Source organism: Trichechus manatus, unplaced genomic scaffold (genome assembly GCF_000243295.1).
Source record: "Trichechus manatus latirostris isolate Lorelei unplaced genomic scaffold, TriManLat1.0 scaffold00011, whole genome shotgun sequence".
Taxonomy (NCBI): domain Eukaryota; kingdom Metazoa; phylum Chordata; class Mammalia; order Sirenia; family Trichechidae; genus Trichechus; species Trichechus manatus.
The window spans coordinates 32,334,116-32,360,658 of record NW_004443947.1 but is presented as its reverse complement, the minus strand read 5'-3'; the positions used below and the strand labels follow the sequence as shown (position 1 = coordinate 32,360,658).

The 26,543-nt window shown below is 40.0% G+C and overlaps 1 protein-coding gene across 1 annotated transcript in view; it reads right to left on the bottom strand.

The window, feature by feature from the left end:
• The window catches only part of SLC36A2 (solute carrier family 36 member 2), a 59,171-nt gene that overhangs the window by 12,590 nt on the left and 20,038 nt on the right, over positions 1–26,543 (bottom strand). The gene's annotated exons all lie outside the window — the stretch shown is intronic.

The window sequence follows — 26,543 nt, the reverse complement described above, 5'->3', positions numbered from 1 at the left end:
GTGTCAACTGGGCATATTCAGCACTGAACATACTGTTTTAGGCAGCTAAAGTGCTTGGAGTTCTATCATTAATTGAATTTTGTCCCCCAAAAAAGTGTGTATCAGTTTGGCTGGGCCATGATTCCCAGTATTGTGTGGTTGTCCTCCATTTTGTGATTGTAATTTTATGTTAAAGAGGATTAGGGTGGGATTATATAACACCCTTACTAAGGTCACATCCCTGACCCAATGTAAAGGGAGTTTCCCTAGGGTGTTGCCTGCACCATCTTTTATCTTACAAGAGATAAAAGGAAAGGGAAGCAAGCAGAGAATTGGGGACCTCGTACCACCAGGAAAACAGTGCTGGGAGCAGAGTGCATCCTTTGGACTTGAGGTTCCTGTGCTGAGATGCTCCCAGACCAAGGGAAGACTGATGACAAGGACCTTCCTTCACAACCAACAGATAAAGCCTTTTCCTGGAGCTGACACCCTGAATTTGGACTTGTAACCTACTAGTCTGTAACAAAATAAATTTCTCTTTGTTGAAGCTATCTGCTTGTGGTATTTCTGTTATAGCAGTACTAGAGGACTAAGAAATTGGTACCGAGAGACTGGGGTGCTGCTCTAACAGATACCTACAATGTGGAAGTGGTTTTGAAACTGTGAATGGATAGAAGGGCGGCAGTGGCAGAGGACCAGTAGCAGCAGAATGAGGAGGCCAGCGCAAGACGGTGCTGGAGCTGAACCATGGAGTGAGAGAGAGCTGAGTGCCTGAGTGCAGGAAGTTTCCTGGCAGACTGGGGCACCTCCAGGCACTTATCGGTGGAAGTACAGAACTTTGGAACACTTGCCCCAGCAGGGCAGATGCCGGCATGAGGTCCGAGGAGCCAAAAGGCCAAAAAAACAGGAAGCAGAAGCTGAAGAGAAAGGAATACGAGAAGCCAAGCTGCCTCAGTCTCAAAAGGTATGGCCACAACTTCAGGGGTTTCAAAGGGTGGAGCTGTGGCCTCTGGTGTTTCTAAGGGTGGAGTTGCCACTCAGAAGGACTAGGAGAATGGTGCTTTTAAAGCTGAGGGAGCAGAGTTGCTGGGCCTGGAAAACAGAGCTGAAGCCCAGGGCCGAGTGGCTTCCACTCAGAATCTGGACAGTGTGGCCAATGCCTAGAGTCTGGAGCGCCGGGCCATTGTGTAAATTGTCTCAGAGAACAGAGGATTATTTTCAAAGCCTTGATGGTTAATGTAATGTGTTCTGCTGACTTGCTTGGTGCCTGTTATCCCTTCTTTCCCTCCCAGTTTCTCCCATTTGTAATGGAAATGTCTAGCTTGTGCCTGTTCTGCCATTGTACCTTCGGAAGCAGATAACTTGTATTTTAGATTTCACAGATGAAGAGGAATTTTTGGATTTTGGACTCAGAGTTAAGAATTTTTGCTATGATATGATGGGATGAATATGTTTTGCATGTTGCAAGGATGTGATTTTTTTGGGGGCCAAAGGTGGAATGTCATGGATTGAATTATGTCCCCCACAGAAAGGGCCACATAAACCACAGACTTCATCAGCCTGAGACTAGAAGAACTAGATGGTGCCCAGCTACCACTAATGACCGACCTGACAGGGAACACAACAGAGATTCCCAGATGGAGCAGGAGAAAGGTGGGGTGCAGAACTCAAATTCTAGTAAGAAGACCAGACTTAATGGTCTGACTGAGACTGGAGGTACCCTGGAAAGCATGGCCCCCGGATTCTCTATCAACCCAGAACTAAAACAATTTCTGAGGCCAACTCTTCAGACAGGGATTTGATTGGACTATGGGACATAAAGTAATACTCGTGAGGAGTGTGCCTCTTAGCTCAAGTGGATACAAGAGACTAAATGGGCAGCTTCTGTCCAGAGGTGAGATGGGAAGGCAGAGAGGGTTAGGAGCTGGTTGAATGGACATGGGAAATCAGGGGTGGAAAGGAAGAGTGTGCTGTCACAGTACGGGGAGAGCAATTAGAGTTATGTAACAACGTATGTATAAATTTTTGTATGGGAAAAAAATAACAAAAGAATTATGTCCCCCCAAAAATGTGTATATCAGTTTGGCTGGGCCCTGATTCCCAGTCTTGTGTGGTTGTCCTCCATTTTGTGATTGTACTTTTATGTTAAAGAGGATTAGGGTGGGATTGTGTAACACCCTTACTAAGGTCACATCACTGACCCAATGTAAAGAGAGTTTCCCTAGGGTGAGGCCTGCACCACTTTTTATCTTACAAGAGATAAAAGGAAAGGGAAGCAAGCAGAGAATTGAATTGGGGACCTCATACCACAAAGAAAGCAGTGCTGGGAGAAGAGAAGAGTGCATCTTTTGGACCTGAGGTTTCTGGCCTGAGATGCTCCCAGACTAAGGGAAGACTGATGACAAGGACCTTCCTCCACAGCCAGTAGAGAAAGCCTTTCCCTGGAGCTGACGCCCTGAATTTGGACTTGTAACCTACTAGTCTGTGTTGAAGCTATCCACTTGTGGTATTTCTGTTATAGCAGCACTAGATGATTAAGACACCTGCCTTTCCCCACTGTCAACACTGACTCTTTACCCACATTACGTCCTAAAGGCATATGACTTTGAGAGTTGTAATTCTAGTTATCTCCTCTTTCCACTCTGTATAGATGAGACTAGAGAAGGAAGAACTTTGCTGAGGTTACACAGTGGGCTGATAACAGAGCTTTCCAGTTCCCTGGGCAGTGCCTTTTCCCACACGTCATGTCCTCACTCTTTTGTTCTCAGGCTCTGTCTTTTCCCCAAATATAATCCAAGTTGAGGCCAGCCTGCCTCTTGGGCCTGCTGGGCATCGGAGGGTCACTTCTGTTTTTGGAATCAACCCTCTGGCCTCTCATCCCATACATTTCCTCCTCAGGCTCCTATTGACTGAGAGACCACACCCACCTTCTCCTTAATCAGCCTTATTTATTTTTTTTAATTGTGCTTTAAGTGAAAGTTTGAGATGCGAGTTACTCTCTCATACAAAAGTATTGGATGCTACAGAAATGTTAAAAGCAGATGACAATCTGCTACCTGCAGAGGGATGGGGGAGGAGTGGGAATGTTTTATGTCTGTGCAATCTTAGGGCAGGGGAAAGAGCTGCAGCAAGGCTTGTAACTACATGTTCTAATCATGTCATTTTATACATATGATGGATTTCTAGTTTGTTCAGGAAAGAGATCCAAGTATCAGGCAACATGCTTTTGTTTTTTTTTAATTGTGCTTTTAGTGAAAGTTTACAATTCAAGTTAGTTTCTCATACAAAAACTCATACACGCATTATTATGTGACCCTAGTTGCCCTCCCTATACTGTGACAGCACACTCCTCCTTTCTACCCTGGATTTCCTGTGTCCATTCAACCAGCTCCTGACTCTTTCTGCCTTCTTGTCTCGCCTCCGGACAAGAGTTGCCCATTTAGTCTCCTGTATCTACTTGAGCTAAGACGCACACTCTTCAGGAGTATCATTTTATGTCCCATAGTCCAGTCTAATTTTTATCTGAAGAGTTGGCCTCCGGAATGGTTTTAGTTTTGGGCTAACAGAGAGTCCGGGGGCCATGTCTTCTGGGGTCCCTCCAGTCTCCATCAAACCATTAATTCTGGTCTTTTTACAACAATTTGAGTTCTGTACCCCACCTTTCTCCTGCTCCATCAGGGACTCTCTGCTGTGTTCTCTGTCAGGGTGGTCATTGGTGGTAGCCAGGCACCGTCTGGTTCTTCTGATCTCAGGCTGATGAAGTCTCTGGTTTATGTAGCACTTTTTGTCTCTTGGTTGATGAGCCTTATTCCTGGTCATGCTCTCTGCTAAGTGCATGGTACATGCATAGTCTGATTTAACTGTTCTGTGCCTCAGTTTCCTTAACTGAAAATGGGCACAAAAGTAAAACTTACCTCTTGGGAATTTTTTTTGGGAGAATTACATGAGCACATGGCACCATAATGGCACACAATAAGGGCCTAGCAAATGTCAGCTGGTATTATTTTTTAATACTGTGCAGTCCACAACTCTAAAAATGATACTTATATTATTCTTATTTTACAGATGAGGAACATGAGACTCTGAAGATGATGTAACTTGCCCCACATTAAACAGCTTGAAGCCGCAAAAATGTGTGGGCATGAGTTCGAGCCCTATAGAGCCTCTAGGGCACTTGACACCAACAGTAAGATGCTTGTGTAAGGATAAGATGGGACACGAGATGGGCCAGAGCAGTAGACTGCCCATCAGCCACAAAAAAACTCTCATGCGATGGAGGTACACTGTGAAACAAAACACTGACCAAACCCTATGGCAAACTCCCTGCTTGGGATTTTATTTGACTCTGGGAAACCGAAGTTTCAATAAGGGAATAGGATTCTTGACAGCTAAGAGAAGTGAGCCTGGAGCTCCCCGTTACTGGGACGCTGGTTTGGAGTTCATGTCTGAAAATGCTATAAGCTGAATATACTAGAAGAAATTTGGAATTTCAGTTGTTACTTTGGGAAAATGCGTTCCCATTTGTTCTGTCTTTTTCTTCCACTTTTGGGAAAATGAGTTCCCATTTGTGTTGTCTTTTCTCTTCTCTTTGGGAGCTTCTGTTTGGTGCTTAGCTTTCGTCAAAGGGTCTCAGATTCCTCCATATGAGACTCTGACAAGTTAATAAGTTTTATCTAGAAGCTGTTTTTCTGTTGATTTGTGTCGATCTTACCAAAGAGTTGCGGTAGACATTTTAAGAAATTGGGTTCTCTATTTGCTTTGTTTTGTGTTGTGTTAAGAATATGTTGTTGTCACTACTTTCAATATTGGACACAACATCTAGATAGAAGATAAAAGAAGGAAACAGAGAACCTGAACAACACTGTAAACCAACTAGACTTATACAATGAAAATTATAAAACACCTCTGAAAGAGATTAAAGAAGATTTAAATAAATGGAAAGATGTTTCATGTTCATGAATTGGAAAACATCTAGAACACTCCACCCAATGACAGCATAATATACATTCTATTCCAATGCACATAGATCATACTCTAGGAGAGACCACATTTTAGGTCACAAAGCAAGTCTTGATAGATCTAAAAAGATTGAAATCATACAAAGTATTTTCTCTGACCACAACAAAGTGAAGCCAGAAATAAATAACAGAAAAACCTGGAAAACACACAAACATATGAAAATTAAACAACACGCTATTAAACTACCAAAGGGTCAAGAAAGAAATCAAAAGAGAAATCACAAATTTCTTAAAGTCAAATGAAAACAAAAGCACAACACATCAAATCTTATGGGATGCAGTGACGGCAGTACTCAGAGGGAAACTGTGGTGTAATGGTTCACTTTTATACGGCCTTTCTCACCATGGTCTTGTAACTCCCACCAAATGATTGGGTGGAACTATGCAAATAAGGTGCTTGTGGCCCACCAAGGGGATTGGACAGCTTGCTAATAATCCAAACAAATTGCATGGGATGCTTGTGGGGTGGGACAATGTAGATAAGGTGTATGGAACTCTAACAAGGGGATTGGTCAGTTTCACCATCCCACCAGGCTTAAAAAGAGCCAATCCCAGAGCAGAAGGTGAACTGACTACCACCAAGGAAGAAGAGGTAGGAGTGGAGCATGTCCTTTGGACCAGGGATCCCTGTGCTGAGGACATCCTAGTCCCTGGAGACACAGAGGTAAGCTGTAACACAGAAGACAGTGTGAAACCATGGCACGAGATGGCAGGAATCAGGAGACTGGTGCTGCAGTGGAGCTTGCAAACCCGTGGAGCTAAGTGGGGTAACACTTGCCCAAAAAGGCTGTCTAGCAGAGCCTGGTGGCAGAAGGCCCCCAGCAGGGCCCAGCTGCAGCAAGACTGCAGCAGGGCCTGGTGGCAGAGAGTGAAAAGAACTGTCCTGATCAAGGAAATGCAGCCTCAGTTATTGTTCCTGTTACTTCCGAGTTGGTCCCAATTTCAAGTTGTACCTTTTTAGTTCCCTAATAAACCACTTAACTGTAAGTATGGTTTGTGAGTTTTGTGAGACATTGCAGTGAATTACTGAACTCAAAGACAGGAGACAGAGTACTAAGGGGAGGGGACATAGGTGATGTTAGAAATGATGGAGTGGTACAGCAGTTTTGAAAAGTTGGACATTTGGGACATCTGCCTCATAAGAACCAGCTTTGTGCTGATCCTTATAAAAGAAATTATTCATTTAGAAAATTACAACAGTAAATGCCTACAAAAAAAAGAAGAAATGTCTCAAATTAACAGCCTAACACAACTTCAGGAACTAGAAGAGAAGAGCAAACTAAGCCTAAACCTACCAGAAGAAAGGAAATAACAAAGATTGGAGCAGAAATAAATAAAATTGAAAATAGAAAAACAATACAGAGAATCAATAAAACCAGAAGTTGGTTCTTTGAAAAGATCAATAAAATTGACAAACCTTTAGCTAAACTGACAAAGAAAATAAAAGATGTAAATAACCAAAATAAAAAATGAAAGAGGGGACATTACAACTGACCTGGCAGAAATAAAGACAATTATGACAGAATATTATGAACAACTGTATGGCAACAAACTGGATAAGCTAGATGAAATGAACAAATTCTTAGAAGCACACAACCTACCCAAACTGACTCAAGAGGAAATAGAAAGTCTCAACAGACCCATAACAAGTGAAGAGTTTGAGTCAGTGTTCAAAAGCCTACAACAAAATAAAGTCTTGGAACAGCTGGCTTCACTAGGGAATTTTACCAAACATTTAGAGAAGAATTGACACCAATACAGTTTAAATTCTTCCAAAAGATAGGGAATGAGGGAATAATCCTTAATTCATTCTATGAAGCAAACATAGCCCTGATACCCAAACCAGACAAAGACACCACAAGAAAAGAAAACTACAGAGTAAGTCCAGCACAACTAGATGGTGCCCAGCTACCACCACTGACTACTCTGACAGGGATCACAATAGAGGATCCCAGCCAGAGCTGGAGAAAAATGTAGAACAAAATTCTAACTCACAAAAAAAGGACCAGATTTACTGGCCTGATAGAGACTGGAGTGACCCCGAGAGTATGGCCCCTGGACACCCTTTTAGCTCAGTAACGAAGTCACTCCTGAGGTTCATCTTTCAGCCAAAGATTGGACAAGCCCATAAAACAAAACAGACTAAAGGGACACACTAGCCCAGGGACAAGGACGAGAAGGCAGGAGGGGACAGGAAAGCTGGTAATAGGGAGCCCAAGGTCGAGAAGGAAGAGGGTTGACATGTCGTGGGCTTGTTAACCAATGTCATAAAACGATATGTGTACTAACTGTTTAATGAGAAGCTAGTGTGTTCTGTAGACCTTCATCTAAAGTACAATAATAAATAAAATAAAATAAAGTACAATAATAAAAAATTATTTTAAAAAACCCACAATGAGATACCATTTCACTCCCACTAGAATGGCTAAGATAAAACAAACGAAAGAGAAAATAACAAATGTTGGCATGTATGTGAGGAAATTTGAATGCTTATCCATTTCTGGTGGGAATGCAAAATGGTACAGCCACTGTGGAAAACAGTGTGTTGGTTCTTCAAAAAACTAAAAATAGAATTACCATATGATCCAGCAATTCCATTCCTAGGTATATACCAAAAAAGACTTGAAAGCAGAAACTCAAAAAGACATTTCTATACCAATGTTCATTGCAGCACTATTCACAATAGCTAAAAGGTGAAAACAACCTAAATGCCCATCGACAGACAATTGGATAAACAAAACGTGGTACACACACACTACTCAGTCAGTAGGAGAAATGAAGTCTTGATACATGCTATAGTATGGATGGAGCTTGAAGACATGTTGAACGAAATAAGCCAATCACAAAAGGGCAAATATTGTATGAGCTCATTTATATTAAAGACAAGAAAAGGGAAATATATAGAGACCAAAGTTTATTAGTGGTTACCAGGGGCAGAAGGGAGGGAGAAAAGGGAAGTTAATAGTGATGGAAAAACCACACTGATTAAGGGTACGGTTGCACAGTTGATTATTGTAATTGCTGTTAATAAGTTGTACACCTATAAAAAGTTGAATTGGCAAAAGTTGTGTGACAGATATATTTACAGCAATTAAAAAAAGTCTGAGGTTGCTTATGTACAACCAAACACCTCATGGAATTTGCTTTCTTGGTTTGGAGATTTAGGGTCATGGTTTCACGGAACATCCCAGTTAACTGGCCAAATAACATGTTTCGTGCTTCTGTTCTACCTCCTAGTTCATTGTGTAGTGCCTGGGGTCTTAAAAGCTTGCAAGCAGCCTTCCAAAGCACAAAAATTGATCTCCGTTCACCTGGAACAAAAGAGGAAGAAGGAGAGTCACAAATAGGAGGAGGACATGGAATGCATGGCTAATTATCTCCATGAAAAACTTCCTTCTTTGCCATGAGACTAGAAGAACTGGATGGTGCTCAGCCACCATTGCTGAACATTTTGATCAAAGATTCCATAGAAGCAGCAAGACTTTTAGAAGGCAAGTTTATGGAAGCTCCATAGACACATCCAAACTCCCTGAGGGACCAAATTTCTGGGCTGAGGGCTGTGGGGACCATGGTCTCGGGGAACATCTAGCTCAACTGGCGTAATATATTTTATAAAGAAAATGTTCAACATTCTACCTTGGTGAGTAGTGTCTGGGGTCTTAAAAGCCTGTGAGCAGCCATCTAAGATACTCCACGGGTCTCACCCCTTCGGGAGCAAGGGAGAACCAAGAAAAAAAGATACAAGGGAAAGATTAGTCCAAAGGACTAATGGCCCACAACTACCACCGTCTCCACCAGACTGAGTACAGTACAACTAGATGATGCCCAGATAGCACCACTGACTGCTCTGACAGGGATCAAAACAGAGGGTCCTGGACAGAGCTGGAGAAAAATGTAGAACAAAATTCTAACTCATGGAAAAAGACCAGACTTACTGGCCTGACAGAGACTGGAGAAACCTCAAGAGTATGGCACATGGACACGCTTTTAGCTCAGTAATGAAGTCACTCTTGAGATTCACCCTTCGGCAAAAGATTAGACAGGCCCATAAAACAAAATGAGACTAACGGGACACAACAGCCTAGGGACAAGGACTAGAAGACAGGAGGGGACAGGAAAGCTGGTAATAGGAAACCCAAGGTCAAGAAGGGAGAATGTTGACGTGTCGTAGGGTTGTTAACCAATGTCATGAAACAATATGTGTACTAACTGTTTAATGAGAAATTATTTGTTCTGTAAACGCTCATCTAAAGTACAATAAAAATTTTTTTTTAAAAATCACCTTTTGGAATTTGGAAGATATTTTATATATATATATATATATATATATATTCCATAGAAGAATCCTGATTAAAAGGTGGAAAATGCAGAACAGAAATGAAAATTCTCATAAACGCCAGACTTTCTGGAGCCATGGAGGGTGGATGACCCTCTGAAATTATTGCCTGAGATAATTTTTAAACCTTAAACCAAAATATCCCCTGAAGTCTTATAAAAACCAAACGATAGTTTAGCTTAACTAGTAAAAGTCTGCCTTGAGCATTATGCTATTTTAAGAACTATCTGTATGGGATCAAATTAGCAATAACAGCTTGAAAGATTAGATAGGGATCCTAGGGAGCAGAGAGTTTATGTTAATGAAGGAGGAATAACTCAGAAAAGGAGGGTTAGAACGGTTGCACAACTCAAAGAATATAATCACTGTCACTGAGTTGTATGTGTTGAAACTGTTGAATTGGTGTATGTTTTGTTGTGTGTATTCTCCACAACAATAACAAAATAAATAAAATTTAGAGGGAAAAAAAACGATGACAACAAAATAATAGCCTGGGGTGGGGCAGGGGAAAAAATAATATTCTGTTGTTAGGTGCCATGGAGTCAGTTCTGACTCATAGTGACCCTACATACAACAGAACGAAACGCTTCCTGGTCTCACACTATCCTCACAATCATTGCTATGTTTGAGCCCATTATTGCAGCCACTGTGTCAATCTATCTCGTTGAGGGTCTTCTTCTTTTTCTCTGACCCTCTACTTTACCAAGCATGATGTCCTTGATGGTGCCTCTTGATAACATGTCCAAAGTGTGTGAGACGAAGTCTCACCATTAGCCCTTCTAAGGAGCATTCTGGCTGTACTTCTTCCAAGACATATTTGTTCATTTTTCTGGCAGTCCAGGGTTTATTCAATATTCTTCGCCAACATCATAATTCAAATGCGTCAATTATTCTTTGGTCTTCCTTATTCATTATCCAGCTTTTGCATGCATATGAAGCAATTGAAAATACCGTGGCTTGGGTCAGGAGCAACTTAGTCCTCAAAGTGACATCTTTGCTTTTTAACACTTTAAAGAGGTCTTTTGCAGAAGATTTGCTCAATGCAATACATTGCTTAACTTCTTGACTGCTGCTTCCGTGGGCGTTGATTGTGGATCCAAGTAAAACGAAATTCTTGACAACTTCAGTCTTTTCTCCGTTTATCACGATGTTGCTTATTGGTCCAGTTTTAATGATTTTTGTTTTCTTTATGTTGAGGTGTAATCCATACTGAAGGTTGTAGTCTTTGATTTTCATCAGTAAGTGCATCAAGTCCTCTTTGCTTTCAGCAAGAAAGATTGTGTCATGGCAGGTTGTTAATGAGTTTTCCTCCAATCCTAATGCTGCATTTTTCTTCATATAGTCCAGCTTCTTGGATTATTTGCTCAGCATACAGACTGAATACGTATGGTGAAAGGATACAACCCTGATGCACACTTTTCTTGATCTTAAACCATGCAATATCCCCTTGTTTTGTTTGAACAACTGCCTCTTGGCCTATGTACAGGTTCCTTATGAGCACAATGAACTGTTCTAGAATTCCCATTCTTCGAAATGTTATCCATAATTTGTTATGAACAACATAGTTGAATGCCTTTGCATGGTCAATAAAACACAGGTAAACATCTTTCTGGTATTCTCTGCTTTCAACCAAGATCCATCTGACATCAGCAATGGTTTCTCATTCCACATCCTCTTCTGAATCTGGCAGTTCCCTGTCCATTTACTGCTGCAACGGTTTTTGAATTACCTTCAGCAAAATTTTACTTACATGTGATATTAATGATATTGTTTGATAATTTCCTCATTCTGCTGGATCACCTTTCTTTGAAATAGGCACAAATATGGATCTCTTCCACTCAGTTGGCCAGGTAGCTGTCTCCCAAATTTCTTGGCAGAGATGACTGAGCACTTCCAGGGTTGCATTCATTCTTTGAAACATCTCAAATGGTATTCCATCAATTCCTGGAGCCTCGTTTTTTGCCAATGCCTTCAGTGCAACTTGGACTTCTTCCTTCAATACCATTGGTTCTTCATCATATGCAATCTCCTGAAATAGTTGAATGTTGACCAATTCTTTTTGGCACAGTGACTGTGTCTGTTCCTTCCATTTTCTTTATATCCTTCCTGCACTGTTCGATGTTTTGCCCATAGCATTCTTCAGTATTGAAACTTGAGGATTGAATTTTTTCTTCAGTTCTTTCAGCTTGAGAAATACCCAGCATATTCTTCCCTTTTGGTTTTCTAACTCCAGGTCTTTCCACATTTCATTGTAATACTTTATTTTGTCTTCTCGAGTACCCCTTTGAAATCTTTTGTTCAGCTCTTCTACTTCATCATTTCTTCCATTCACTTTAGCTACTCGGCATTCAAGAGCAAGTTTCAGAGCCTCTTCTGACACCCATTTTGGTCTTTTCTTTCTTTCCTGTCTTTTTAATTACCTTTTGCTTTCTTCATGTGTGATGTCCTTGATGTCATTCCACAACTTGTCTGGTCTTCGGTCACTAGTTTTCAATGAGTCAAATCTGTTCTTGAGATGGTCTCTAAATTTAGGTGGTATATACTCAAGGTTGTACTTTGGCTCTTGTGGACTTGTTTTAATTTTCTTCAGCTTCAACTTAAACTTGCATATGAGCAATTGATGGTCTGTTCTGTAGTTGACCCCTGGACTTGTTCTGACTGATGATATTGAGCTTCTCCATTGTCTCTTTCCACAGATACATTTGATTTGATTCATGTGTATTCTATCTGGTGAGGTCCACCTGTATAGCCCTTTCAGGATCTGTGAGATATACGGTTGCTCATCTACTTTTTCCAGCTCTCAGGTTTCTCGGGACTCTACTTTCCCCAATGAAATTTCTTGCTACCCTCCAGTGGGGACTTGTGTAGTGGTGAAAGGCAAAAGAAATGTTCACTGAAGCAAAATGGCTGGGGTATCATGCTTAAATGTGAGATAGTGCATCCAGGAAGTGTGATTGTGTAAAAATTTTGTCTCTTTTGGCTTTTGTATAGCTATAAGCCTTGTAAGCACATTAATGTTTTCCTGTGCAATAGTTATGGAGCCCTGATGGGTTTAGTTTGTGTGTGTGTGTGTGTGTGTGTGTGTGTGTGCCATATTTGAAAGCTGGAGGTGCCCAATGTACCCCAAGGGAAGGCGTCCCATAATATATCCTGCCACCCAGTTCCAGTGGGACAGATGGGTGCCCACCAATTACGGTGCCAGAGAAATCCTCAGTTTTGTGGTAACATGTGCTGTCACATAATATTTCTCAAAATCCATATTACCAACCAAAAACTTAAACACATTCCATGACTCAGCATACTTCCATTAATGAAAACATATGGTATTGGTAGATATGTAAGCTGAACAGGGGTGGAAGGGCATATGGAAGTACACCCATGTACATATACATGTGTACATGCTGCAAATATACCCTCGTATACCATAGTAGTCACAGGGGGCATAGTCATGAAAACTTCTTAGCCATAACCATACACCTGAGATACTGGACTTGAGGGCTAGGGACCATAGTCTCAGGGGACATCTAGGTCAATTGGCATATCATAATCCACACAGACAATGCTCTGCATCCTATGTTGGTGAGTAGTGACTGGGGTCCTAAAAGTTTGTGAGTGGCCATTTAAGATACAACAATTGGTCTCTTCCTGTCTGGAGCAAAGAAGAGTGAAGAAAACAAAAGACTCAAGGAAACAATTAGTCCAAAGGACTAATGGACCACATAAGCCATTGGAATTCCAGAGCACTTAATTGTTTAAAGCATGCAGAAGATAGGATTATGGAATTTTAATAATTTCCTATCTCCAGATGGCGTTATTAAATTAGATTATTATATTTCTACAAAGAACTTTATTCTGATCAGTTTAGCAATAAATAAGTGTTTATATAAATTAAATAATCAGATGTCTTAGACTATGCCAACCTTAAGCAGTGTCCAAATTTTTTCTAAGTAGCTTAAGCTGGATATTGTGTGGAATGTGTTTTATTTAGGAGAAAAAGTGTTAATTTTGTAAAACTAGTAGTTTCAGAATGAGATAAAGGGAGGCATAGGACAAACATAGATGGGGAAAAAGGGGGGAGGGTTAAAAAGTTAGCTAAGATTTGATGGATTTATCTGTAAAGAAAGGCTGTGTTATAGAAAAGAAAGTTAAGTTGCTTACCAAGAGAATGTCAACGGACCTCTCCCAACCAGGTGGAGATCTTTTGAAAAAATATGTTGCAATTGAGTCAATTCAGACTCATAGCAACCTTATGGGACAGAGTGGAACTGCCCAGTGGTGTTTCCAAGGCTGTGATCTTTGCAGAAGCGGTCTGCTGCATGTTTCTCCCATGTGGTGGCTGCTGGGTTTGAACCACTGAGCCACTGATCTTTTGGTTAGAAGTCGAGTTCTTGGCCCCTGCGCCACAAGGGCTCGTTGGAAATCTTTTAAAAATGTATCTTAAAAAATAGGATAAATAAGGTGGATATTAATGAGGGTTAAAATAAGAAAAATGCTGTCTAAATATAGTTACCAGAAATTAGATGGATCCCCAACATGAACCATAAACAAGCACTCTCTATTGTAGAGGAATTTTAAGAAGCCAAAAGATAAAAGATCACAATGAGACACATCTAAAATTGCCTGGGAAAATGTTTCCACCCCAGCCAGAGATTTAAGATTATATGCATAGCAATTAAATGGTAGAGTTGTACAGAGATTTTTGATTCCAAAAACCAGTTAATAAAATCTAAGGGTAGATAGGGGTAAATATGGGACGTGGTAAAAGTTTGAATGAAAACAAGGACTATTAAAATGAATTTTATTTCAACAGTAATTATGTTTTGCCGTACATAGACTTAGTAAGGATAGTTTCAAGATATTTAGGCAATTTACTGATATTAAATTGAGATAATAGATATATGTTATAATTTAAGTTTATATACTTTTGTTTTTGTGCCACAGAGAAAAGATACACATATTTGGGTCTGCTAATACATGTGCTCATTTTTGTCAGTTAAAAGGTTGTACTATAAGATATATAACAAAGAAAATTTAAAAAATGTATTAAAAGATAATTTATTTGATATGGTCAAACTTTTTATTTGTTGTGGCTAATGTTTAATGGGTTAATTTATGAGATTTTAAAGAGCTTTAGTGTCAAATAGTATATAAAGCAAAAATTGGGTTTCTCTCTTTTAAAATGATGATTTTATCTTCTATGTAATCTGCCTAGGAGCTGAGTTAGGTAGACTTTTATGTCCTTGACTAACAAAATCAAGTCTCATGGCTTTTGAAAAAGCTAAGATTTTTACCTAGTCATTTTAGTTAAATAACTTATTGGTTCTCGGTGACCTATGATAAACTCCTGACAACTTTGAAACTTTGTGGAAAGCCACAAAAAAATTGTTCCTGCTTTGTAAAGGGAAAAGAGCTCAAAGAAAATGTTTATTTAATGTGTTTTGAATTACATGAAATATGTTGTCAAATCAGGAGAAGTGCCAATTTTTCTTTGGGTTAAAAACTTAGGTGTCAGTTTCTCCTCTTATTTTTTCCTGATATTAGACAACAAGAGCATAATATTATGAGTTATATATTTTTAAATTGCTAACTTAGTTATAGCTTTATTTCTTTTGAATCTAGCATCATCAAAGCCAATGGTTTTAACTGGGGAATTTGCATCATTCACTCATGTAGTTTTTGTTACTGTTCAGATGTTTAGAGATTTGATAATCTTGGTATATTCTTGGTGTATCCTTGAGACATATGGTACTATGTCTCAAAATTATTATATGTTATATCTGAAGTTCTTTGAAAATGGGGTCAGTCATTATGTTTAGAGATATTTTGTCTTTTTCTTGAATTGACTTTATTTGGGTTTGCATTACTTTTGTAATGAATTCCCATCAAGTCTTTCACTTTTAACAATTATTATGAATTTTATAAATTAACCATGGCCATTTTAAAGTTTTGTCCTCTGCAGATAAGTTTTTACTTTACTGACTTGCTGAAAATGCTTGACCAAAATATTTCAACAAAAGATGGACTATATTGGACTTATGAAAGGGAACATGGATACTACTATACTGAATCAAGAGTTCCAAAACTCTTGTGTAGAAGGTGATGGGTTCACAGAGTGCTGCTGATCCAGAATTGCGTGGAACAGAAATTAACTACATAGGACTGAGTGGCTAAAGAATTATTAGGGGTTTTATGTGGGGAATATTGCTGATGTTCTAATGTTCTATTTTCTGGATATAAGAAATCGTTTTCTCCTTTCTTCTAAACTGTCTAACTAATGTTTTTTTTTTTCTTTTTACCTGCAGATTTGGACTGGTTCTTGCTATGCTATTTCTTTTTGTATATATATAATCAATTAACCAAGAGGAAAAGTAAGAAATAAGGGGGGAACATAAAATTGAGACCAAAAAGAAACCTTAAAAACATTAAAAAGAATTAGTAGACAAGAAAAATCCTTACCATAAAATACTTTATAGTCAGCATAGTGCTGACTATTTGGTAACTACTAGTTACTGGAATAGCTGATTCTTGCATTAGAGGAAATAATCAGACTTTCAGTGGGTTTAGATGTCATAACTCTTGAATTAGAAATTTTTATTGATAAACTTAGCAAAGTTGTAAAGACCATAACCAGAGAAGTATCTGAAGTTCGAGCTATGGCTGTACATAATAGAGTAGCTTTAAATTTCCTGCTAGTCTCCCAAGGAGTTTGTGCCTTAATAGATGAAAATTGCTGTGTTTACATTAGTAGTATGCAATCTGTCATCACTGTCATCAGGTGATGTAGAGTTGGTTCTGACTCATAGCAACCCTATGTACAACAGAATGAAACACTGCCCAGTCCTGAGCTATTCTCACAATCATAGTTATGCTTAAGCCCATTGTTGCAGCCACTGTGTCAGTCCATCTTATCGAGGGTCTTCCTCTTTTTTGCTGACCCTTTACTTTACCAAGCATGATGTCCTTCTCCAGGGACTGATCCCTCCTGATAACATATCCAAAGTATGTGAGACAAAGTCTCACCATCCTTGCTTCTAAGGAGCATTCTGGCTGTACTTCTTCCAAGACAGATTTTTTTGTTCTTTTGGCAGTCTGTGGTATAGTTGATATTCTTCACCAACACTATAATTCAACGGAATAAGTTCTTCTTCAGTTTTCCTTATTCATTGTCCAGCTTTCACATACATATGATGCGATTGAAAACACCATGACTTGGGTCAGGCACACCTTAGTCTTCAAGATGACATCGTTGCTTTTTAACACTTTAAAGAAGTCTTTTGAAGCAGGTTTGCCCAATGCAATGCATCATTTGATTTCATGACTGCTGCGTCCATGGGTGTTGATTGAGAATCCAAGCAAAATGAAATATGCAATCTGAGGTTTGCAGAATGTGTTGCTGCTGAGGCACACGAAAAGCAGTGATGATGCTGCTTATGTATAAACAAACACCTCACGGAATTTGGTTCAAAGAACCAGGGTCGTGGTTTTGTGGGTCATTTCAGACAATTGGCTTAATGTTTTTCTTAATGTTTCTGTTCTACTTCCTAGTTCATTGTGTAGTGTCTGAGATCTTAAAAACTTGCAAGTGATCATCCAAGGTGCATAACTGATCTCTATTCGACGGGAACAGCAGAGGAAAGGAGAGCCAGGAAGGGGAGGAACTAGACTCCTTGTCTGATTGCCTCCATTAACAACTGTCTCCTTTGCTATGAAGCCAGAAGAAATTGAATGGTGTCTGGCTACCTTTATTGAACATTTTGATTGAAGATTTTATAGCAGCCTCCTGGTCAAAAGGGGGTGTAGTGCAATGAACTATATTTAATGTGACTCTTCTAGCCTTGGTCTCTGTGACTCATACACATTGATTAGATAGAACTATGCAAATAAGGTATATGGAAACTGTGAGGGTTGGGGTTGTGTGTCAACTTGGCTAGGTCATGATTCCCAGTGTTGTGTGGTTATCCTCCATATTACGGGCTGTGGATCCTGACCTCTACATGTTGATGAGGCAGGATTTGTCTGTAGTGTGTCTTGGGTCACAGCCTTGCAGGAGGGCATGACTCGAGTCCCACTCTCCTCAAGTTATGCCCTTCCCTGGGGTTTGGCTTGCATCTAAGGTATATGTGTGGATGCCCTGATATGGATCTCTATCTCTGCATCTAGATTCCATGTCTGGTTCATGATCATCTAACCTCTGGTTCTTGGGACTTGACCTAGAGGCCTGCTGCCTGACTTGCCAATTCTGGGATTCGCCAGCCTCCACAGCCCCAGGGGCAAGCGGCCTATCATTTGACCTGATTCACCAGCTTCCACAGCCTTGTAAGCCAGAAGCCTGTGGTCTGAACTGCTGGTTTGGGTTCGTAAGCCTCTGTAGCCACGTGGGCTGAGAGAAGCCTATGCCTGACCCACGGATTTGGGGCTTGCCAGCCTCCACAACCGCATGAACCATTTCCTTGATATGATCTGTGACTTCTGTGAGATGTTGCAGTGAATTAGGGAACCCAAAGATGGAAGGGAGAGTACTGAGGGGAGGAGGAGTAGTTGATGTTAGAGATAATGGAGTGGTATAGCAGTTTGGAAAAGTTGGACATTTGGGACGTCTTTAACCCCTGCCTCATAGGAACCAGCTTTGTGTTGATCTTTATGAAAGAAATTACTCATTTAGCTGATGTCATAATGGTGGGTTTCACTGCAATGGCCTAAACTTACTGGAATATGTGGTTTTGGAAGAAAGGAGATAAATGGAAGAATGAGAAACTTTTGGTTTCTGGATGGGATAAACAACACCCATGGATTGAAGCAGCTGTTATGCTGCAATCAGTTACTCAAGACAAAAGCTATTCATGGGATTTAGGAGTGGTGCCTCTAACTCCTGAGGAATTGGCTAGTTGGGTGCATATAGAAATACAGAGTGATAAGGAAGGGCCAGACATATGATTCCTTGGTTTCTGTTATCAATAATAGCTGCAACGGTAGGGAAAAAGAAGATAGGGGCTAATTTTAACACTGAACAAAGCCCAGATCTTGCTGGGTCAGAGCTACAACTGCTAGTCTCAGGACCAACCCTGAAAGGAAAAATCGTGTTGGAACAACAGGAAGTGCCCCTACGACTGTTGGTCACCAAGAAGGTAGTTTGGGAGGAAAACAGGCAAAACCAAGAAACTATTGAAACCAGGGGGTAGAGTGTAAAGGAGTTGCTTCAATTTGTAGATCAGTATCATCAGCTTCCTGAGGAACTGTTACTAAAACGTATTGTGAGAACTACTAATTTAGGGGCAGTGTCTTTAGTTTTGAATGCTGCAGTATGTTTGGGTTGATGCAAGACCCACAACTCACTATGGAACAGTCACAAATGATGATATAAGATCCAGTGACACAGCAGGTTAACCCAGAGGGGACAGCCAGCTTGGTGGACTGGATAAAATTTGCAGTGATATTGGTTTAGCCTGAGAAGGGAAACAGCCCCTCTTCCCCTCTAAATAACCAGTGGAATACTCCAGAGGAAGCAGCTGATGTGCTGCTTATGCAAGCCATGCTGGGATGGCTTTATTGTGATCAGGATATTCATCCAATGAGTGTACACCTTACATGGGCAGATATGGTAATCAAGGGAGCCCCTTTTATATAGGCACCCCATGTAACCTTGCTACTGCAAAACAAAGTGACAATCTGAGAAGCCTTGTTGGATCTGTCAGCACAGTTTCCCCAACATGGGTCTTACAGATGCAAGAAACATAAGGGTGATTCATAGGAAAATGGAAAGAGGCAATGGGGTAAGAACTTACCCCGGGAGGACAGAGATTTTTAGATCATTACTAAGAGGTGGGGTAAATACAGTGGCCACTGATGGAGTTCAGACAAAGGTTCTAATGCAGCAAGCATCATAGTAGGTTGGATAGGCTAACGGAAACTCCTGCTGGTTCCCCAACGTTAAAGAGGACTAAACAAGTCGGTTCTATTCACCCTAGTCAGGAGGTATTTAATAATGGGAACTCCCGCGTGGGACCATTTGAAGCAGAGCAATAGCAGTCTATGTCTGAATTACAGAAAGCGGTCTCACTCTCCCTGCCTTTAGGCCCTTATGATCCACATTCAGACATGATTTTGGAGGTATCTACTGGATGTTCTTATGCAGACTGGAGCTTATGGCAAAAACCTGAGAATGCTGCCCTAAGGTGGCCGCTGGGATTCTGGACTAGAAAGTTTCCAGATGCTTCAGCACGATACATGCCATTTGAAAGACAATTACTCTCCTGGGCATTGACTGAGACTGCCTCAATGACAGAAGGACATAAAATCATCATGACACCTGAAATACCCATAATGTCTTGGGTGATGTCAGAGAAACACTCTAATAAGGAAGGTGGTGCCCAAAATAGTTCCATAATAAAATGGAAACAGTTCATATAAGAAGAAGCTACTGGGGGAATGAAGGCAGGCACCCACCATATCCATGAGCAAGTAGCCTCTTTTCCCATAGATCCTACCCTGGAGCCACCTGAGAAGCTGCCAGAGCCCATTGCTACATGGACAGTACCCTATGAACAACTTTCTGCTGACCAGCAGAGGCTGCTTGGTTCACAAATGGCAGTTCCAGGGTACACGGACAACATATGATGTGGAAACCTGCTGCATTAAGACTAGCAGATGGAAAGACTTTGGTTGAAGAAGGTAAGAACACATCAGTTCAATAGGCTGAACGGCATGCTGTCTTACAAGCTGTGATGGAAGAACCGCACAATGGCAAGAGCCCATATGTTTGGATTTTTACCGATTCATGGGCAGTGGCCAATGGCCTGGCTCTATGGTCAGGCAAAAGGGGGATGGAAAATTGGGCTATTAAGGGGACGCTCATGTGGGGCACGGACCTATGGAAAGCACTCTGGGAATTTAGAGGGCACATTAGAGTAGGACAAGTTGACGTCTATCAGAAAAACCCCTTTCCTGGATTGGAAGGTGATAGAAACCAGCAAGTGGACCTGTTGGTATGCTCACTTAAGGTGGCCAATTGGGTCCATGAAATGAGTGGACATGTGGGTGCTGCAGCAATGCAGAGATGGGCTAAATCTAGACACATTTCCTTGCACTCCCTGAGGCACAAAATGTCAATAAGGACTGTTCTGTCTGCCAGCAATAAAGACAGAGGTTCAGATGGCTATGGGACAGATTCCCCAGGGGGAAGGCCTTGCACATAGCTGGCAAGTTGATTATATTGGACCAATGACACCAGTGGCACCAGGTGGCTACAAATGGGTCATCATAGGAACAGATACTTACTCTGGACTGGGCTTGTATATCATGTGACAGATGCAAATGCCAAAAACACCATTAAGAGATTGGAACAAAAGATACTGAACCAATTTGGGCCACCGAGTTATATTTCATCAGACTAGGAACACACACTTTACAGCCCACAGGGTGCAGTAATGGGCCAAGAAACATCATATAAAATAAATAAGTATATGGAAGATCAGTAAGGCTATAGATGGACTGAATGGCATCATCAAATAATTTGACCTACTTGACATTTATAGAACACTCCAGCTAACAACAGCCAAATGCACATTTTTTTCAAATGCATATAGAATATTTACCAAGATAGACCATATCCTGGGTCATAAAACAAACCTTAACAAAGCGAAGAGAATTTAAATCATACAAAGAGTTTTCTCTGAATTAAACAGAATTAAATTAGAATTAAACTGGAAATCAATTGCAGAAAGATATCTGGAAAATTCTAATTTTGGGGGAGTGAAATAATACACTTCTAAATAATAATGGGCAAGTCTCAGAGAAATTAGAAAATATTTTGAACTGAATGAAAAAATAAAAATAAAAACAAATTTGTGGGATGCAACAAAAGTAGTGCTTACAGGGAAATGCATAGCATTAAATTTGTATATTAGAAAAGAAGAAAAGTTTCAAATCAATAATCTAAGCCTTCACCTTTGCCATGAGACCAGAAGAACTGGATGATGCCTGACTATCATTACTGAACATTTTGATCAAAGAGTCTAAGCAAGAATCTTGAGCAAATGGGGGAAAATGTAGAACAGAATTTCAAATTATCATGGACTCCAGACTTTCTGGAGCCATGGAGACTGAATGAACCCCTGAAACCATTGCCCTGAGATAATCCTTAAAATTTAAACCAAAAATATCCCCCGAGGTCTTCTTAAAACCAAACAATAGTCTAGCTTAACTAGTAAAAAAGGTCTGTGCTCTTTTAAGAACTATCTATATAGGATCAAATTGACAACAGCAATTCAAAAAATTAAATAGGAACCTTAGAGGGCAGTGAACTTATGTTAATGGGGGAGGAACAACTCAGAAAAGGAGGGTGAGAATATTTGCACAACTCGAAGAATGTAATCAATGTCACTGAGTTGTACTGTAGAAACTGTTGAATTGGTGTATGTTTTTCTGTATATTCTCAACAGCAAACAACAAACAAACAAAATCCAAACCAAACAAACAAAAAGATATCGGAAAAAAGAGCAAATTAAACCTAAAACAAGCAGAAGAACGGGAGTAAAAATAAGAATACAAATCAATGGAATTGAAAACAAAAAATAATAGGCAAAATCAGTGAAATCAAAAGCTAGTTTTTTTTAAAAAAGATTAATCAAATTGATAAACCTCCAGTGAGAGTGACAAAGAAAAAAAATAGTAGAAGACACAAATTATCAATATAGGAACAAAAGAACCTATAGACCCCTCAGACATTAAAATAATAATGAGGGAACACTATGAAAATTCCATGCTCATAAATTCAACAACTTTGATGAAAGTGACCAATTCCTTACAAGGCACAAACTATCAAAAACCACTCAAGAAGAAAGAGATAACCTATTAGACCTATAGTTACTGAAGAAATTGAATTTGTAGTTATAAATTGTTATACATTAAAGTGTGTCCCTCTCAGAGTTCTCCTTGGAAGCAAGGATGGCAAGACTTTGTCTCACGTACTTTGAACATGTTATCAGGAGGGACCAGTCCCTGGAGAAGGTCATCATGCTTCGTAAAGTGGAGGGTCAGCAAAAAGAGGAAGATCCTTGACTAGATGGATTGACACAGTGGCTGCAACAATGGGCTCAAGCATAACGATTGTGAGGATGGCACAGGACCAGGCAGTGTTTTGTTCTGTTGTATGTAGGATTGCTATGAGTTGGAACCGACTTGATGGCACCTAACAACAACAACTCCCCAAGTATGTATTGAAATCCTAACCCCTACGTCTGTAGATGTAATCCTGTCTGGAAACAGGGTTTTCTTTGTTATGTAATTAATTAGATCATACCTGAGTAGAGTGTATTCTAAGTATATTTCTGAGTTTTAAAAGGCTCATATTAGACACAGAGATGTGCATACACGTTGGGGTGGAGGTTGGGGGAGGTGGGAAACATGCCATGTGAGAGTCGTCTAGAAGCCAAGGAACCAAGGAACACCCAGGACTACCTACAAGGAAGAAATCAACACAGCCAAGACCCTGAGTTGGACTTGTAGTCTCTAGGACTGTGAAAAAATAAATTTCTGTTTTTTAAAGGTACTCACTCGTGGTATTTCTGTCACAGGAGCACTAGCCAACTAAGATACAAACTTTCCAATAGAGACAACTCTGGTCCAGATAGTTTCACTAGTGAATTCTAGCAAACACTTAAGGAAAAAATAATGCCAATTCTACACAATCTCTTCCAGAAAACAGAAGAGGAGGAAACACTTCCCAACTATGAGGCAAGCATTAGGCTAATATCAAAGCCAGATAAGGACAGTACAAGAAAATAAGACTATAGATAAGTATTCCTCATGAATATAGACATAAAAATCCTCAATCAAATATTAGCAAGTTGACTATATCAATATATAAAAAAGGATAATACATCATGGCAAATTGGGGTTTATCCTGGGAATACAAGGCTGGCTCAAAATTTGAAAATTAATCAATGTCATTTGTTGATTAATACTAAAAAAAGAAATTCTATGATCATGTTACTTCACGATAAAAACTTTCAGCAAACTAGTAATACAAGGGAATTTTCTTAACCTGATAAAGGGCATCCACGAAAAGCAAAACCAACAAATTTAAAAAACTCAAGCTAAGATCATACTTAATGGGGAAAGGCTGAATGCTTTCCCCCTAAGATTGAGAACAATAAAAGGCTGTTTGCTCACAGATTCCTATTTAATGTTGTATTGGAAATTCCACCTAGTGTGATAAGACAAGAAAAATAAACGAAAGGCATACAAATTGGAAAGGAAAAAAAATTATCTCTATTTGCAGGTGACATAGTCTATGTAGAAAATTCCAAAGAATAATATATTAAAAAGTTTCTAGAACTAATAATTAAGCTTAGCAAGGCTGCAGGATATGATGTCAATACACAAAAATCAATTGCATTTCTAAATATTAGCAATGAAGAGTTGTAATCCAAAATTTAAAAAACACTACCATTTATAATAGTTCCAAAAATTATATAATTAGGTATAAGTGTAATGAAACATGTTGTGTAGAAAAGAGTTAACATGGCAGGCCCCAAATGCTACCCTTGGAAAACTCTGCTTGCAAAGTTGGTCCTTGGATTTTGGGAAGTTCCCTCCACCCTAATTGAAAAGAGTGACTCACTATGCCTAAACTTAAAAGGTGGTTTATGCTGAACACCACCTTTCCTTCTGGGAGCTGGAATTGTGGGTGTGTGCCAGTCAGGAGTGCCTAAGTAGCTAGCCCCCAATAAAAGCTTCGGGTGCTGAGCTTCTAAAGAGATTGCCTGTGGCAATATTTCACACTTGTTGCCACAACTCATAGCTGGGGGAATTAAACGAATCCTGTGTGACTCCACTGGGAAAGGATCCTTGGGAGCTTGTGCCCAGTTTTCCCTAGACTTTGTCCCTTGCACCTTTTCTCTTTGCTAATTTTGTTATAATAAACAAAATACGGTTAACTGTACTAAGTCATAGCCGCGAGTACAATTATATGCTGAGTCCTGTAAGTCCTCATAATGAATCATTGAACCTGAGGTTGGTCTTGGGGACTTCCCAGCACAAATGTATAGGATTTATATGCTAAAAAGGGAGCCCTGGTTGTATAGTGGTTAAGAGCTTGGCTGGTAACCAAAAGGTTAGTTGTTCAAATCCACCAGCTGCTCTTTGGAAACCCTATGGGGCAGTTCTACTCTGTCCTATAGAGTCGCTGTGAGTTGGAATCTACTCAACAGCAACCGGTTTGATTATGTACTTACTAGTCTCTACTTCTACACTTGAGGACGGGTAATGTTGCTTATGTATTTTTAAACATTTATGTTTAATTTGCATTCAGTAAAATTCACTTTTCTGTGTACATTTCTGCGAGTTCTGAAAAATGAGTAGAGTCATGTAGCTACCGCCACAATTAGGAAACAGAACAAAGATTTCCTCATGCTGTGTCTTCTCCTCCCACCTCTGACTCCTGGCAACCACCATCTGTTCTCTGTCTCTATTGTTCTATCTTTTCCTTAATGTCATATAAATGGAATCATATAGTACGCAATCTTTAGAGACTGGTTTCTTTCAATTAGCCTAATGGATTAAGATTTACCCATGTTGTCACATGTGTCAATAGTGCTTTCTATTGCTGAGCATCTCTGTATAGATACACCACATTTGTTTATCCAGTCACCTGTTGAAGGACATTTGGGTTGGTTCTAGTTTTTATCAATTATGAATAATGTTGCTATAAGCATTTGTGTATAGTTCTTGTGTGAACATAAGTTTACATTTCTCTAGGAGTTGAATTGCCAAGGTCACATGGAAACTGTATGTTAAACTTTGTAAGAAATTGCCAAAAGATTTTTCAGAATGGCTGTACCATTTTGCATTTCTACCAGAATGTATGCACATTCCAATTGCTCTGCATCTTAGTTAGCACTAGGTATTATCAGTATTTTTATTTTAGCCATTCTAATAGGTGTGTAGTGGTATTCTAAAATTTATATGAAAAGCCAAAGGAACCAGAAAAAACAAAGTTGGTTAGCAGCCAAGCTCTTAACCAGTTAGCCACTAGGGCTCCAGTATATAACAGCCATTGTAAATATACAATACTTTCCAGTTGAAAACTCCATTATGTTTAATTAAATCTTCTAATTTAAATTGTACAACTCCATTAGTTTTGATTTTAAAAGATTAGGAAACTTATGTCCAAGAAGGTTATGTTATGTTAAGACAAAGTTTTGATAGATGTATTAGAACAAAAATAAAACTCTATCTCAAGGGGTAACTTTGGTGAAGCCAGTACAACTTGAGCAAGGCAGGGTCATGGAAGTTCCGTAAACACATCTGAACTCTGAGGGACCGAATTACTGGGCTGAGGGCTGGGGACCATGATCTTGGGGAACATCTAGCTCAACTGGCATAACATGGTTTATAAAGAAAATGTTCTATATCCTACTTTGGTGAGTAGTGTCTGGGGTCTTAAAAGCTTGCAAGTGGTCATCTAAGATACTCTACTGATCTCAACCCATCTGGAGCAAGGGAGAATGAAGAAAACCAAAGATACGAGGGAAAGATTAGTCCAAAGGACTAATGGACCACAATTACCATGGCCTCCACCAGACTGAGTTTAGCACAACTAGATGGTGCCTGGCTACCACCACCGAATGCTCTGACAGAGATCACAACAGAATGTCCCAGACAGAGCTGGAGAAAAATGTAGAACAAAATTCTAACTCACAAAAAAAGACCAGACTTACTGGCCTGTCAGAGACTAGAGAAACCTGAGGGTGTGGCCCCCGGACACCCTTTTAGCTCAGTAATGAGATCACTCCTGAGGTTCACCCTTCAGCCAAAGATTGGGCAGGCCCATAAAACAAAACAGACTAAAGGGACACATCAGCCCAGGGGCAAGGACGAGAAGGCAGGAGGGGACAGGAAAGCTGGTAACGGGGAACTCAAGGTCAAGAAGGGGAAAGTGTTGACATGTTGTGGAGGTGGCAGCCAATGTCACAAAACAATGTGTGTATTGTTTAATGAGAAACGAGTTTGCTCTGTAATCCTTCATCTGTTGTTGTTAGGTGCCATCAAGTTGGTTCCAACCCACAGCGACCCTACAGGACAGAGTAGAACTGCCCCATAGGGTTTCCGAGGAGTGGCTGGTGGATTTGAACTGCTGACCTTTTGGTTAACAGCTGAGCTCTTAACCATTATACCACCAAGGCTCCAAATCTTCATCTAAAATACAATTA